The sequence below is a fragment of the Macaca nemestrina genome, chromosome 14 (assembly GCF_043159975.1).
Source record: "Macaca nemestrina isolate mMacNem1 chromosome 14, mMacNem.hap1, whole genome shotgun sequence".
NCBI classification, from domain to species: domain Eukaryota; kingdom Metazoa; phylum Chordata; class Mammalia; order Primates; family Cercopithecidae; genus Macaca; species Macaca nemestrina.
In genome coordinates, this window is record NC_092138.1 from 61,653,547 (window position 1) to 61,667,068 (window position 13,522).

General features: G+C 34.4%; 1 long non-coding RNA gene across 3 annotated transcripts in view; it reads left to right on the top strand.

Annotated features, from left to right (window-relative positions):
• Positions 1-13,522, top strand: part of LOC105485634 (uncharacterized) — a 376,161-nt gene that overhangs the window by 187,160 nt on the left and 175,479 nt on the right. The gene's annotated exons all lie outside the window — the stretch shown is intronic.

Sequence of the window (13,522 nt, forward strand, 5' to 3'; positions counted from 1 at the left end):
CATAACTTCATTTTCCTCATTCATTATTGCAGGAAATATACCTTGAACATCCATTACATGCCTACATTAGGCTAAGCAATGTATAAGGCACAGGGCGTAGATTGCCCATGGACTTTGCTGCAGAGATAGCAATCCCATTACCCTACCTGGATACGCCTGAAGCTAAAGTAAAATATAAGGCAGTTTTAAATTAAATACCAAATCATCTGGACTGCCAATAATCACTACAGAAATCAAGCAAACAAATCTGTATACATTCAAATAGCAAAGTGAATTATCCTAAAGAAATAAGTCAGCTTAACTTTATCATTTATACTTATTATAAACAATGTGACAGTTTTCCTAAAGGCCAGTGATGAGCTGAAATTATTGAGCTCAAATTGTTTTTTGGCTCAGGAGCAAATGAATAATATTTCTTAGAATTTGACTTGGTTTCTATATAAAAGAGAAATTAAAAGATGGAATTCTAATTCCTAGCTGCAATGAATTCTGAAGATTTCGAGGATTCCAACTAATTGTCTACTACTTAATTTCTGGTGGTCATTATGGAGGGCACAATGATTTTTTTCTATATAGCAAGTTGTATTAGGATATTAAATCAAAAACTTACATTCAACAGCATGATTCTTTTAAATATTAGCACTTCTGTTAAAGATGAGTGGGCTCAACTACAAGAAGGAAAGTTTTAAAGTACAACAAATTCTCTCTGATCCAAGTATGAACACACATATCAGTCTGGAAATCATCATGATTATTTCTTTAATTCTGTGTAAAAATTCTTCCTTACACAATATAAAATATGGGTTATTGATTTGGCCCTGATGGTTTGAATCCATGTTTTAACATACTCAAACTCCAATTTTCTACAGTAATGAGCAAAAAAAATTCTAAGAGAAGTGAAAATAAAATCTTTGCTGAAAATTGAATGTACTATGAATTCACAGTCTAGCCCTTGGGAAGAAAACACCTGCCGACAGGGAATTGGGAAGAATTACCCTGAAACTTAGAAACTCAAAGACATAGAAATTAGGAGCAAAAGGCAGATCCCAAGGCTTTGGGCAATGAAGAGTTTGCTGGCACTAGAGCAGCCCATTATTCCCAGCTGACATTTAGAGGGGTCAGTGTGCTAAACAGAAGGGGAGGTGAGGAGGAGAATGACAGCTCAAAATAAGTAAGTGCCAGGTGGAGAAGGGAGAGACTGCAGCTGACTCTGGACTTGCCTGAAACCTAAAAATATAAATGTCTTAGGTAGAGCAATGTTTTTCCACATTCTGTGATGCTCCCTCTTGGCCATGCAGGCCACCGCCTCTTCATGCTAACAACTTCAAGTGTATTTCCATCTTTCTCCAAACTTCCGTGCACAGAGGCAATGTTTTTTTACAAATATTTAACCATTACATGTAAATGCCAATGGATTCTGATTTTTTCAATCAAGTAGAATGTAAGAATTTAAACTAGGGCAGTTATAACTTTCATGGAATTATAAATCCCATGAATGTTTTCCACTGTTCTAACTCACAAAGTGTACACATTTTTAACCCAGTTTGACATCAAAGCTTTTTTTGAATAGCAAAGCAATGTTACCTGTTGTTGATTGCATCTCTGCATGAGCAAAAATGTGTATATATCCTGTGTTGAATTAAAACCCTGCAGTTAAAATATCAGAGTAACTGACAATATTATTCACTAGCCAACTCTAGGTATAGACTTGCCTTTATCTATAATACTTGCACATGCCCTAGATATGTCCAAAGTAACTGTGGTTTAGGAATAATTTTTACAATCTCCTTCCATTTATTTATCCATATGATTCAAATTTTCTAAAGTGAATAATTTACATTTTTTCAAAAACAGATGTACAGTATAAATACCAGAAGGAAGTCAGCTGTATGTGAAACTATGCTTAGCCATTTCTACAACCTTGAAAATGAGAATCAAATTTGGAAGACTTATGTTACACAACTTTAAGATTTATGATAAAGTTATGGTAATCAATATAATGTTTTATTGGCATAATCATAGACAAATAGATAAATGGAGCATGATGGAGAGTACAAAAATAGACACAAAGATATATGAACAATTGCTTTTCAACAAAAGGTACCAAAACAATTGAATGAGGAAAGGGAAGTCTTTGCATAAATGGTGGAGAGCAACTGAATATCCACATGGAAAAACATAAAATTTTACCTCAGCCTCATACCATACATAAAAATGATTTTAAGATGGATCATAAACCTGAACACATGAGCTTAACCTGTAAAGCCTTTAGAATACTTCACAGGAAAATATCATTACACCCTACGATTTCTGAGGAGAAAGAAAGCAAAAAATATAAAGTAGGTTAAAAAGATAGCTGCTTTTATACAAATTTGAAGTTTCTGTTCATTAAAAGACACTGATTATAAATGAAAAATAAGACACAGACTGGGAGAAAATGTTTGGGAAACATAAATCTGGGAAAAATACTTCTTTCTTGAAGGTATAAATAACTCCTCTAAATAAATAACACCAATATTCCCATTTTTAAAATGGGCAAAATGCTCAACACGAACTTCATATATGAAGTTATTAGCCGAATAAACAATTAGTAACAAAAAAGTGCCTAATAACATTAGTCTTGAGGGAAATGCAAATTAAAACCATAACGAGATGCCACTACACATATGCTAGAATGGCTAAAATGTAATATACTAACAGTACCAAATATTAGCAAGGATACTAATATGTAGCCAGAAGAACACTCAGACATTTCTGGTGAAAATATAACATGATACAATCTCTTTGGACAAAAGTACGATAATTTCTTATCACATTAAACATATTCTTACCTATTAACTCATCCATTCCATTTCTAGACATATAAGTGAAAACATATGTCCACAAAAAGAGTTATACAGGAACGTTTATTAAATTTATTCGTAATACCCCAAACTGGAAATAACAGGAAATTATCAGGACAAGAGAGAATAAACAAACACAGTAGTGGTCTATCCCTACTGTACAGTACTACTTATCAATGAAAAGGGGAAAATATGATACACAAAACAACGAGGTCGAATCTCAGAGGCATTACACTGGGTGAAATAAGCCAGTGCAAGTAAGTGCATACTGCATAATTACATTTAACTGAAGTTCTAGACCAGGCAAAATTAATTGTAGGTAGAAAAAATAAGTGGTTACTTCAGTTGCAGGGAATGGAGATTGACTGACTGGGAAGGGACATAAGGGGACTGTCTAGGATGATGTACATATTCTGTATCTTGATAGGGTATGGGTTACATTTATGCATTTCAATGAAATTTTACTTTAAAAACTATTAAAAAATAACATGGTGGAAATGGGGATGTAGACAAAACAAGAATAACAAAATCACTAGATAATTGATAAAGCTGGGTGGTGGGTACACTACTTTGTTTGCTTTGTATGTGTTTCCATTTTTCTATATAAAAAGTAGAAAAAGAAAGTCTTGGCAGTTCTTTCACAGAGAAAATTGCATTTATGAAATGAATTGTCTAATCTAATTATATCCAATGCCTGGCAATACACACTGATGGTAAGAGAAAACTGCATTTCAAAAATTGTAATTATTCACATTTCAAAATTTCATGTTCCCTGTTTTAACTGCAAAAAAAAAATGTCTATTAAAAATTAGCTCAGAAAGAAGCACTGCACATTAGACTGTGCTCTGATACCATGACAGCCACTTTCCATGGTGTACCGTGTACTTTGATAAAACGGCCACATTTCAGATGTAGCTGAAAAACTAATTTTGTAGTATAGATTATGATAATACAGAAAAGAAAATCACAGGTAAATATATTTCAACTTTTATAGATCAATATATGAAGTAATAGTAGAATTAGGAAAGAAACTGTATTTCTGAGATATGTATGACATGAATCAACTCATTTTCAAATTATATTGGAAATATTTTTAATATCTGTATCTTCCTCATAGTTTATAAAGTAAACCACAGAGTTAGATGTTTCAATGAAATAAATACACAAATTTAATTTAAATGAATATTTCTATCCTCGCACATGTTTAGAAATTTTCTTTAACCCTATCATAGTCACCCAGATAGTTTTAAGTTTCTTTTAACCTAATTTTTTAAATTATTTTTTCATATTATTTCTCCCACACATGCTATCTCATTGACTTCTAGAATTTCAGTTGTTATTTCATCATTATAACTTTTGCCCTTATCCTTTAATAATGTTTCCTTTTTAACAAGTTTTATAATGTACCATACTTGATTTTTTGACAATGATTCCTAATTACATAACGTGCTCCTTTATTCTGGATGGTATATATATGCATTCACTTAATAACAGTTTGCTTTGTCTACATTTAATCTTCTATTTCAAATGAGTCTTACCTTGTAAATGTATAGTAATAAAAAATTTTCATATCCCCTTATTCCATGCTAAATAATTGTTTAAAAGCAGGTCATAATTACACGAGCCTCTTGACTGCACTCTCTTAGTCAGTTGGTAGAAATTATACACTCAATGAATCTGAATATAATGTAGCCAATTCACTTTGCTAGCAATCTGAACTAAAGTCCCTAAGCCAAATTCAGTTATGATGATACAATCCACTCTAGGACAAATCCAGCTTCTTATCAAGCTCATCTTTAGACCCAAAGTAACATCCAGAATATATTCCAGAACAAAAATGAACAGAAAAGGGTAGAAAATGTTTTTTTCTTCAAAACTGAAACACATTTTGAGATATCACCACCTTACTTCCAAAGCAAAACCACACAAAATCATAATGTGAATTTGTGATAAATGAACCTTGGGATGATTTTAATGTTTAGTCACCAGTGTGTAACTCCCAAATATATCCCTTTTAAAATTTAAACAGCAGTGGTTCATAGTTTTCTACCTTCTATTCTCTATTCTGACTGGTAAATGCAGATAGTCCCTGAAAATCTCAAAATTAGAAAAGGTTTGGAAGCTCTTCAGCTCTCTTATCATGAGGGCATTCCATTTACAATTTTCCCTGTTTCTCCCAACACATTTACTATTGTGTTTGCTTCGCCATCAATTGGCATGTAAAGGCTTCATAATGAAAATTAACCATTATTCCTGTCCCCTTCCTCATCCTTCTCCACTTCTAATTCTACATAGCAGGGGCAATGAATTTTTTTATTTTTTTTTTATTTCAATAGCTTTGGAAGTACAAGTAGTTTTTGGTTACATGGATTTAAGTTTATGAATTTAAATATTGACTCTATGCTTACATCACACAGCTTTCACACATGAAATTTAAACAAAGTCTTTGGAAATTTCAAGCTGTTGATCTAATTATGCAGAGCTAATGGGTTGTATTTTGACAGTTCCTGTAGGTCTGTTCTTGCAAATACTACACCCAGTCTTGGCCATGTTCACTACTCAAATAAGGTCACCACAAGCATGCTACCCTATGTTTCCTTCGCTAATTCAGTTATCTCGGGGTTCAAACGCTGCTCACATGGAGGTTTTAATTATGAAGATACACTTCAGTCACTAGAGTAGTCATTTTATAGGCAACATGAAAGCACTTATATATGTTTGTTTTTAGCATATAAACCTAAGTGTTGAAGAACACTTTTAGTCTACTAATTAAGTTTATCCTTTAGTTCTTATACCAGAGGTTTTAAAGCTATAGGCATCACAATATACAAGTATCCATATTTTGACTGGTAATACAAGTGAGGAAGATTGATCCTTCTCTTTCAACTTTATCATTCTTTTCTCAATTTATCCCTAAGTACAAAAGTCACATACTGATATAAACGCTTCATAATGAAAATTAACCATTACTCCCATCCCCTCATTCATCCTTCTCCACTCCTAATTCAACATTAACAGAGGCAATGACTTTTATATTTTTTTTATTTCAATAGCTTTATGGATACAAGTGGTTTTTGGTTATATGAATGAATTGTAAAGTGGTGAAGTCTGGGATTTTCATGTACCTGTCACCCAAGTCATGTGAATTGTACCCAATAGGTAGATTTTCATACTTCACTTCCCTCCCTGCTCTGAGTCTCCAATGTCCATTATACTATTCTGTATGCCTTTGTGTGCCCATTGCTTAGCTCCCACTTATAAGTGAGAACATGTAGTATATGTCTTTCCATTCCTGAGTTACTTCACTTAGGATAATGGCCTCCAGTTCCATTCAAGTAGCTGCAAAAGATGTAAATTTCACTTTTATAGCTAAATAGTATTGCATGGTGTATATATATACATATATACATACCACATTTTCTTTATCCTGTCATCAATTAATGGGCACTTAGATTGATTTCATATCTTTGCCATTGTGATTTGTGCTGTAATAAACATATGCTTGCAGGTATCTTTTCAATATAATTACTTCTTTTCCCTTGGATAGATATCCTGTAGTGAGATTACTGGAACAAATGGTAGATCTACTTATAGTTCTTTGAGAAATCTCCATACTATTTTCTATAGAAGTTGTACTAATTTACATTCCCACCAGCAATATATAAGCACTCCCTTTTCACCACGTCCATACCATCAGCTATTGTTTTTTGATTTTTTAATAATGGCCATTCAGGCTGTGGGGTAAGGTGGTATTTTGTGGTTTTAATTTGCATTTCCCTAATGATTAGTGATGTCGAGCATCTGTTCATATGTTTTCTGGCCATTTGTATATCTTCTTTTGAGAAATGTCTGTTCGTATCATTTGTGCGAACTTTTTAATGGGATTATTTGGTGGGGTTTTTTTGTTTGTTTGTTTTTTGATGGAGACTCACTCTGTCACCCAGGCTGAAGTGCAATGCACGATCTCAGCTCACTGCAACCTTCACCTCCCGAGTTCAAGGGATTCTTCCACTTTAGCCTCAGAGTAACTGAGATTACAGGCTTGCGCCACCACACCTGGCTAATTTTTGTATTTTTGGTAGACACAGGGTTTCACAATGTTGTTCAGGCTGGTCTCATACTCCTGACCTCAAATGATCCACCCACCTCGGCCTCCCAAAGTGCTGGGATTACAGGCATGAGCCACCTCGCCCAGCTGGATTATTTGGTCTTTATTCTTGCTTATTTGTTTGAGTTCCTTGTAGAATATGGACATTAGTCTTTTGTCCGATACATAGTTAACAAATATTTTTCCCATTCTGTGGGGTGCCTGTTTACTCTGATGACCCAAAGCTAGCAGAAGAAAAGAAGTAACAAAGATTAGAGAAGAAGTAAATGAAATTAAAACCAAAAACGATAGCACAAGAGATCAATGAAACTAAAAGTTGGTTTTTTGAAAAGATAAACAAAGTTCATAGACCACTAGCTACATTAAACAAGAAATGACAAAAGATTCAAATAAGCTTAATAAAAACGACCATGAAGACATTACAGCTGACACTACAGAAATACAAAAGATCATCTGAGACTACCATGAACACCTCTATGCAGACAAACTAGAAAATCTAGAGGAAATGGATACATTCCTGAAGACATAAAACGCTCCCCCCCAGCTTAAATCAAAAAGAAATAGAAACTTCTCACAAAAAAAAGAAATAGAAATCCCAAACCGACCAATAACAAGTAGTGAGATTGAATCCATAATAATTTTAAAATCTGCCAACTAAAAACAAAGCACAAGACCAGACACATTCAAAGCCAAATTCTGCTATACACTCAGAGAATTGGTACCAATCCTACTGAAACTATTCCAGAACACTGAGAAGAAGGGAACTCCTACCCACACTCATTCTACAAAGCCAGTATCACCCTGATACAAGGAAAGAACATAACATTTAAAAAAAAAAAGAAAGAAAGAAAACTACACACCAATATACCTGATGAACATAAATGCAAAAATCTTCAACAAAATACTAGCAAAATGAATCCAACAGCATATCAAAAAATTTACAATGGTCAAGTGGGTTTTATCCCAGGGATGCAGGGATGGATCAACACATGCAAGTCAATAAATTTGATTCATCGTATAAACAGCATTAAAAACAAAAATCAAATTACTATCTCAATAGATACAGAAAAAGCACTAGACAAAAGTCAGCATCTTTTATGATAAAAATCCTCAACAAACTAGGCATAGAAGGAACATACCTCAAAATAATAACAGCCACATATGACAAACCCACAGCCAACATCACAGTGAATGGAGACAAGTTGAAAACATTCCCCATAAGAATCGGAACAAGACAAAGATGCCCACCTTCACCACTTGTATTCAACATAGTACTGGAAGTCCTAGCCAGAGCAATCAGGCAAGAGAAAGAAATAAAGGTCATCCAAATAGGGAAAAAGGCAGTCAACTACCTTTGTTTGCCAATGATGTGATCTTATACCTAGAAAGCCCTAAGACTCCTCCAAGAGACTCCTGGATTTGATAAATGAATTCAGTAAAATCTTATTATAAAATCTACACAAATCAGTAGCAATGCTGTACATCAACAATGATCAAGCTGCGAATCAAATCAAGAATTCAATTATTTCACAATAGCTGCAAAAAATAAAATAAAATACCTAGGAATATACTCAGCCAAGGAAGGAAAATATGTCTACCAGGAGAACTGCAAAACACTGCTAAAAGAAATCATAGATGACACAAACAAATGGAAATACATCTCATGCTCATGAATTGGAAAAATCAATATCATGAAAATCACCATACCCCCCAAAGCAATCTATAGATTCAATGCAATCCCTATCAAAATACCAATGTCATTTTTGACGGAATTTTAAAAAAATCTTAAAATTCATATGGAACCATAAAAGAGCCTGAGTAGCCAAAGCAATCCTAAACAAAAAGAACAAATCTAGAGGTATCACATTACTCCAGAACTACATTCAAATTCTGCTACAAGGCTATAGTTACCAAAATAGCATGGTACTGGTATAAAAGTAGGCACATAGACCAAGGGAACAGAGAGCCCAGAAATAAAGCCAAACACTTACAACCAACTGATCTTTGACAAAACACACAAAAACATAAACTGGGGAAAGTGGATAGCCACATGTAGAAACTGGATCCCTATCTCTCACCATATATAAAAATTAAAGATTTAAATCTAAGACCTGAAACCATAAAAATTCTAGAAGAAAACCTAGGAAAAATTCTTCTGGACATTGGCCTAGGCAAATGCTTTTAGACCCCAAAAGCAAATGCAACAAAAACAAAAATAAATAAATGAAACCTAATTAAACCAAAAAGCTTCTGCATAACAGTGGAAATGACTTTTCAACTTGACTATATTCAGTTTTCAAGATGGCTTTCTTCATGCTGTGAAATATGGTGTATTTGCAACTCTTCCTGCATATATTATATTTATATATTCTCCATTTTCTTGCTATGATTTATGTGAGAATTTACCTGATTTATATAATCCCTCACTTCATATATTTCTTCCTAGTATAATTAATAATTATTTTTATTTCCTCACTGAACTACAACTTCAAACAATATAATTGAACCTTCATTTATAGTTGTATCTACTTTAAAGCAAACAAAATAAAACAAAAGAATAAAACTCTTGATTCATTATTTGATCACAACAGGAGGAAGACTATCTTAAAAACTAAAACTACCAAATGTAAAAATCATTGCTTCTGAATGTAGAATTGAGTAGAGAAGGATGGCGGGGGCATAGGAAAAATGGTTCCTTTTCATAATTAAGCCTTCCATATTATTGCATGACATTTGAACTTAGAAATAAATGAGGAAAATGATAAAATAAAGATGAAAAAAAAGGATCAGTTTTTCTTACTTGTATTGTCAGTAAATACATTATTTTCTACATTATAGTGTATATAGTTTCATTTGATCATATGATAATTATATTATAACTACACATCTCTTCTCCATTTGTCATTCAGTTCCCAACTTTTTTCAACTATACCGTTACTTAAATACATTAACATAAAAAGTAGTTAAAGTATTGGTATTCAATCTTTCACAAGATTCCCTTCTTTGAATCATTCTGTGTTTTCAGTTCCCTTCATATTCATATCTAGCTTTTCTTGCACATTTCCTATTGACCCCTACACCCCATCCACTATTTCTGATTGCATTTTATTGCTATTTTGGAGGTAGACATTGTTTGAGGGAGAAGAATCATATATTTTCACCATACCTCTGATGTCTTCCAGCTTTTTCATCATTCTTTCTGTTTTTATTCATTTCAGCCTTTTCTTTCTTTTTTACACAACTTTGGTGTACAAACTTTTTGTCTTTCTTGGATTTTCTGTCTCCTTTACTTCTTTGCTTTCATTCCCTTATCACATTATCAAAAATTTAAATCTCTCAACTCATCTCCTCTGTAATCAGGAGACTTCTCTCCTAGAGCCTTCCATCCTCAGCTTCAGCCTGGCTCCTACATCTGGTGCACAACTATTATCCTGAGGCTACTTCTCATGGCTCCTGGCTATTATCCTGGGGTTGCTTCTCACCAGTAAACAAAGGCTGATCCACTGTTTCCTATAGCTCATGTCTTCCTCATGGAGAGAATCTTCCTTCATTTAATGTTAGCTAACCAGCTAATATTAAAACAATGAGATTATCCTGGAGTATTCCAGTGGACCTCTTGTAATTACAAGAGTCCTTAAAAGTGAAAAAGAGAAACTTGGAAGAGAAAAACAGGGAACGACAGCATGAGAAGGACTCTTCCCAACATTTCCCACTGGGCCCATGAGCCGAGTAACATGGGCAGTTTCTATAAACTGGAAAAGCCAAGGTAATGAATTCTCCCATAAAGCCTCCAGAAAGAAGCACAGCCCTGCTGACATCTTGATTTTACCCTACTGAGACCTGTGTTGGGTTTCTAACATACAAAATTGTAAGACAATACATCCACATTATTTTAAATCATGAAGTGTGTGGTAATTTGATATAACAACCAAAGAAAATTAGTACAAATTTTGGTACTAATAGTGGGATGCTACTGTAACAAATACATAAAAATGTGAACATGGCTTTAGAATTTGGTAGTGGCTGGAGACTGGAAGAATTTTGAAGAGCATGATAGAAAAAGCCTGGAATGCCTTAACAGACCCTTACCAGAATTATGGATGATAATCACTCTGCTATTAAGGATTCACAAGGAAGTGAGGAACATGGTTGTAAAGAGACCCATCACTTCAGAGAATACTAAACTGTCAGCAGACTGCTGGTGGAAATGTAGACACTGAAGGAACTGCGGGTGAGGACTCAGAGGAAATGAGCACCTAGATTGGAAATCCTCAGCTCTTTCATCATTCTCTTTATTATACTTTCTTTGTTTTCTATAGATCGAACACAATGTATTCCTGAATTTTTGTAGACAATTAAACGTGTTGGGAGTTGGAGGAGGTTGGCTGTTGGTTTAATTGTGCTTCCCTCAGTATTTATTTTTTTGTTGTTCTTCTTTCATTAATCTGCATACTCTCTTTAAATGTCTGCGTGAGGAAATCCTTTTTACATAGTGGCTTAGTGGAACTGTGTCCTGCAGTTAGGTAGAAAGCAGAAACTGTGAGTAAAAAACTTGGATATTTAGTTGAGCAGATTTCCAAGCAAAGTGTTGAAGGTGTGAATAGGTTTCTTTCTGTTCATCTTAAAATGTGAGAGGAAAGAGATAATTGAGGGAGAACTGTTAAACAAAAAAGAACCAGGACTTGACACTTTAGGAAATTCTTTGTCTAATCATATTTCAAATATGCTAAAATTAAGAGATTCTCTCTCTGAAAAACATGCTTTAGAGAAAAAAGTGAGGATGTGACTGAAAATCCCTTCACTAATACCTCAGAGAAATCACTATGTCAAAGTATTCAGTCACACTCAAGGCTCTTTGAGAAGATTAAGCATGGGATTCATAAATCCACTCAACCATCTAAGCAGACATCAGGAATAGAGAGGGGATTTTCCAGGAAAGATCAGGGAGGAGGAGATCTGGACTGTTGAAGTAAATCCCAAAACCTAAGATACCCACAAGGCTCTGGAGAATGTTAGCTTGCAGAAATTGACAGCTTGAACAGCAAAGGACAGAGAGAGGGTGAAATTTTGACAGACTTCTTTTTTATTAATAGTAGTAGTGTTATGCTTCAAATTGCCCTGAAACCTAGTTTATTTATTGACCCATGTCTACAGATTCCAGTTCAATGTTTTTGGCAAAACTCTTCATAGGTGATACAGCAGCAATTGATGATTATTGACTATATCCTTTAATTCATTAGGAGTTGTGAAGCAGAATGATATTCTGATTCCATCATTCCATCACTTACTAGTTTTATTGTTTACTGCTACTAAAATATAATTTTCAGACTGGGCATGGTGGCTCATGCCTATGATCCTAGCACTTTGGGAGGCCAAGGTGTGTGGATCACCTAAGGTCAGGAGTTTGAGACCAGCTTGGTCAGCATGGTGAAACTCTGTCTCTACTAAAAGTACAAAAATTAGCTGGCCATGGTGTCACATGGCTGTAATCCCAGCTAGTCTGGGAACAGAAGCAGGATAATTGCTTGAACCCAGGAGGCAGAGGTTCCAGTGAACCGAGATTGTACCAGTTCACTACAGCGTAGGCAATAAAGCCAGACTCTGTCTCAAAAAATATATATATATATACACACACACATAAATATATGTATACATATATACATATATATATACACACATGCACATATATTTTGAGGTGTTAACGCTTCATTGTTAATTTAATAAAATAATAGTAGAGTCAGTTTGCTAGATTATAAACCAAACTGGCTGGTGTCTTATCTTTGAGGTTATCTTTTCCACTGAACAGAAACTGCTTATTTACTACACAAAAAATCTATAGGATAATATACAATTTCACTAAGCCTGAAATCTTTAATCACAGTTTTAATATTTAAATCTGTTTATCATCTTAAAGGCAAACTTCCCCTTATCATTCTTTTTTTTTGTCTTTTTTTTTTTTTTTTTTTTTGAGACAGAGTCTCACTCTGTCACCTAGGCTGGAGTGCAGTCGCAAAACCTCAGCTCACTGCAAACTCCACCTCCCAGGTTCAAGCCATCCACCAGTCTCAGCCTCCCAAGTATCTGGGATTATAGGCACACACAACCCCGCCCGGCTAATTTTTCTATTTTTACTAGAGATGGGGTTTCATCATGTTGCCCAAGCTGGTCTTGAACTCTTGGACTCAAGCAATCCTCTTGCTTCAGCCTCTCTAAGTGTTGGGATTACAGGCGTGAGCCACCATGCCCGACCATGAATCAATTTTTAAATACCAATTTTTTTATTAGTCACCTTGGCCCTTGTGTGCAGATAATTAAAACTGGTATATAGAAAATAGAAATTTTATTATATAAATTGCATCATCCCTGTTAGCTTTCTAATTCAAGTCCCATGGGAAGACACTTCACTAATGTAGCACTGAATTTGGTTTTGAAGTCAATCATTTACACAGCAATAGCTCATTTTGCAAAATAGTTTAATTACAGAAATGTAGCACACACAAGTGTTTGTGTAACAATATCTTCAGAAGAAGTGAGATTTCCACTGAGCTGAAAAACGTGTCATTTGAAACTC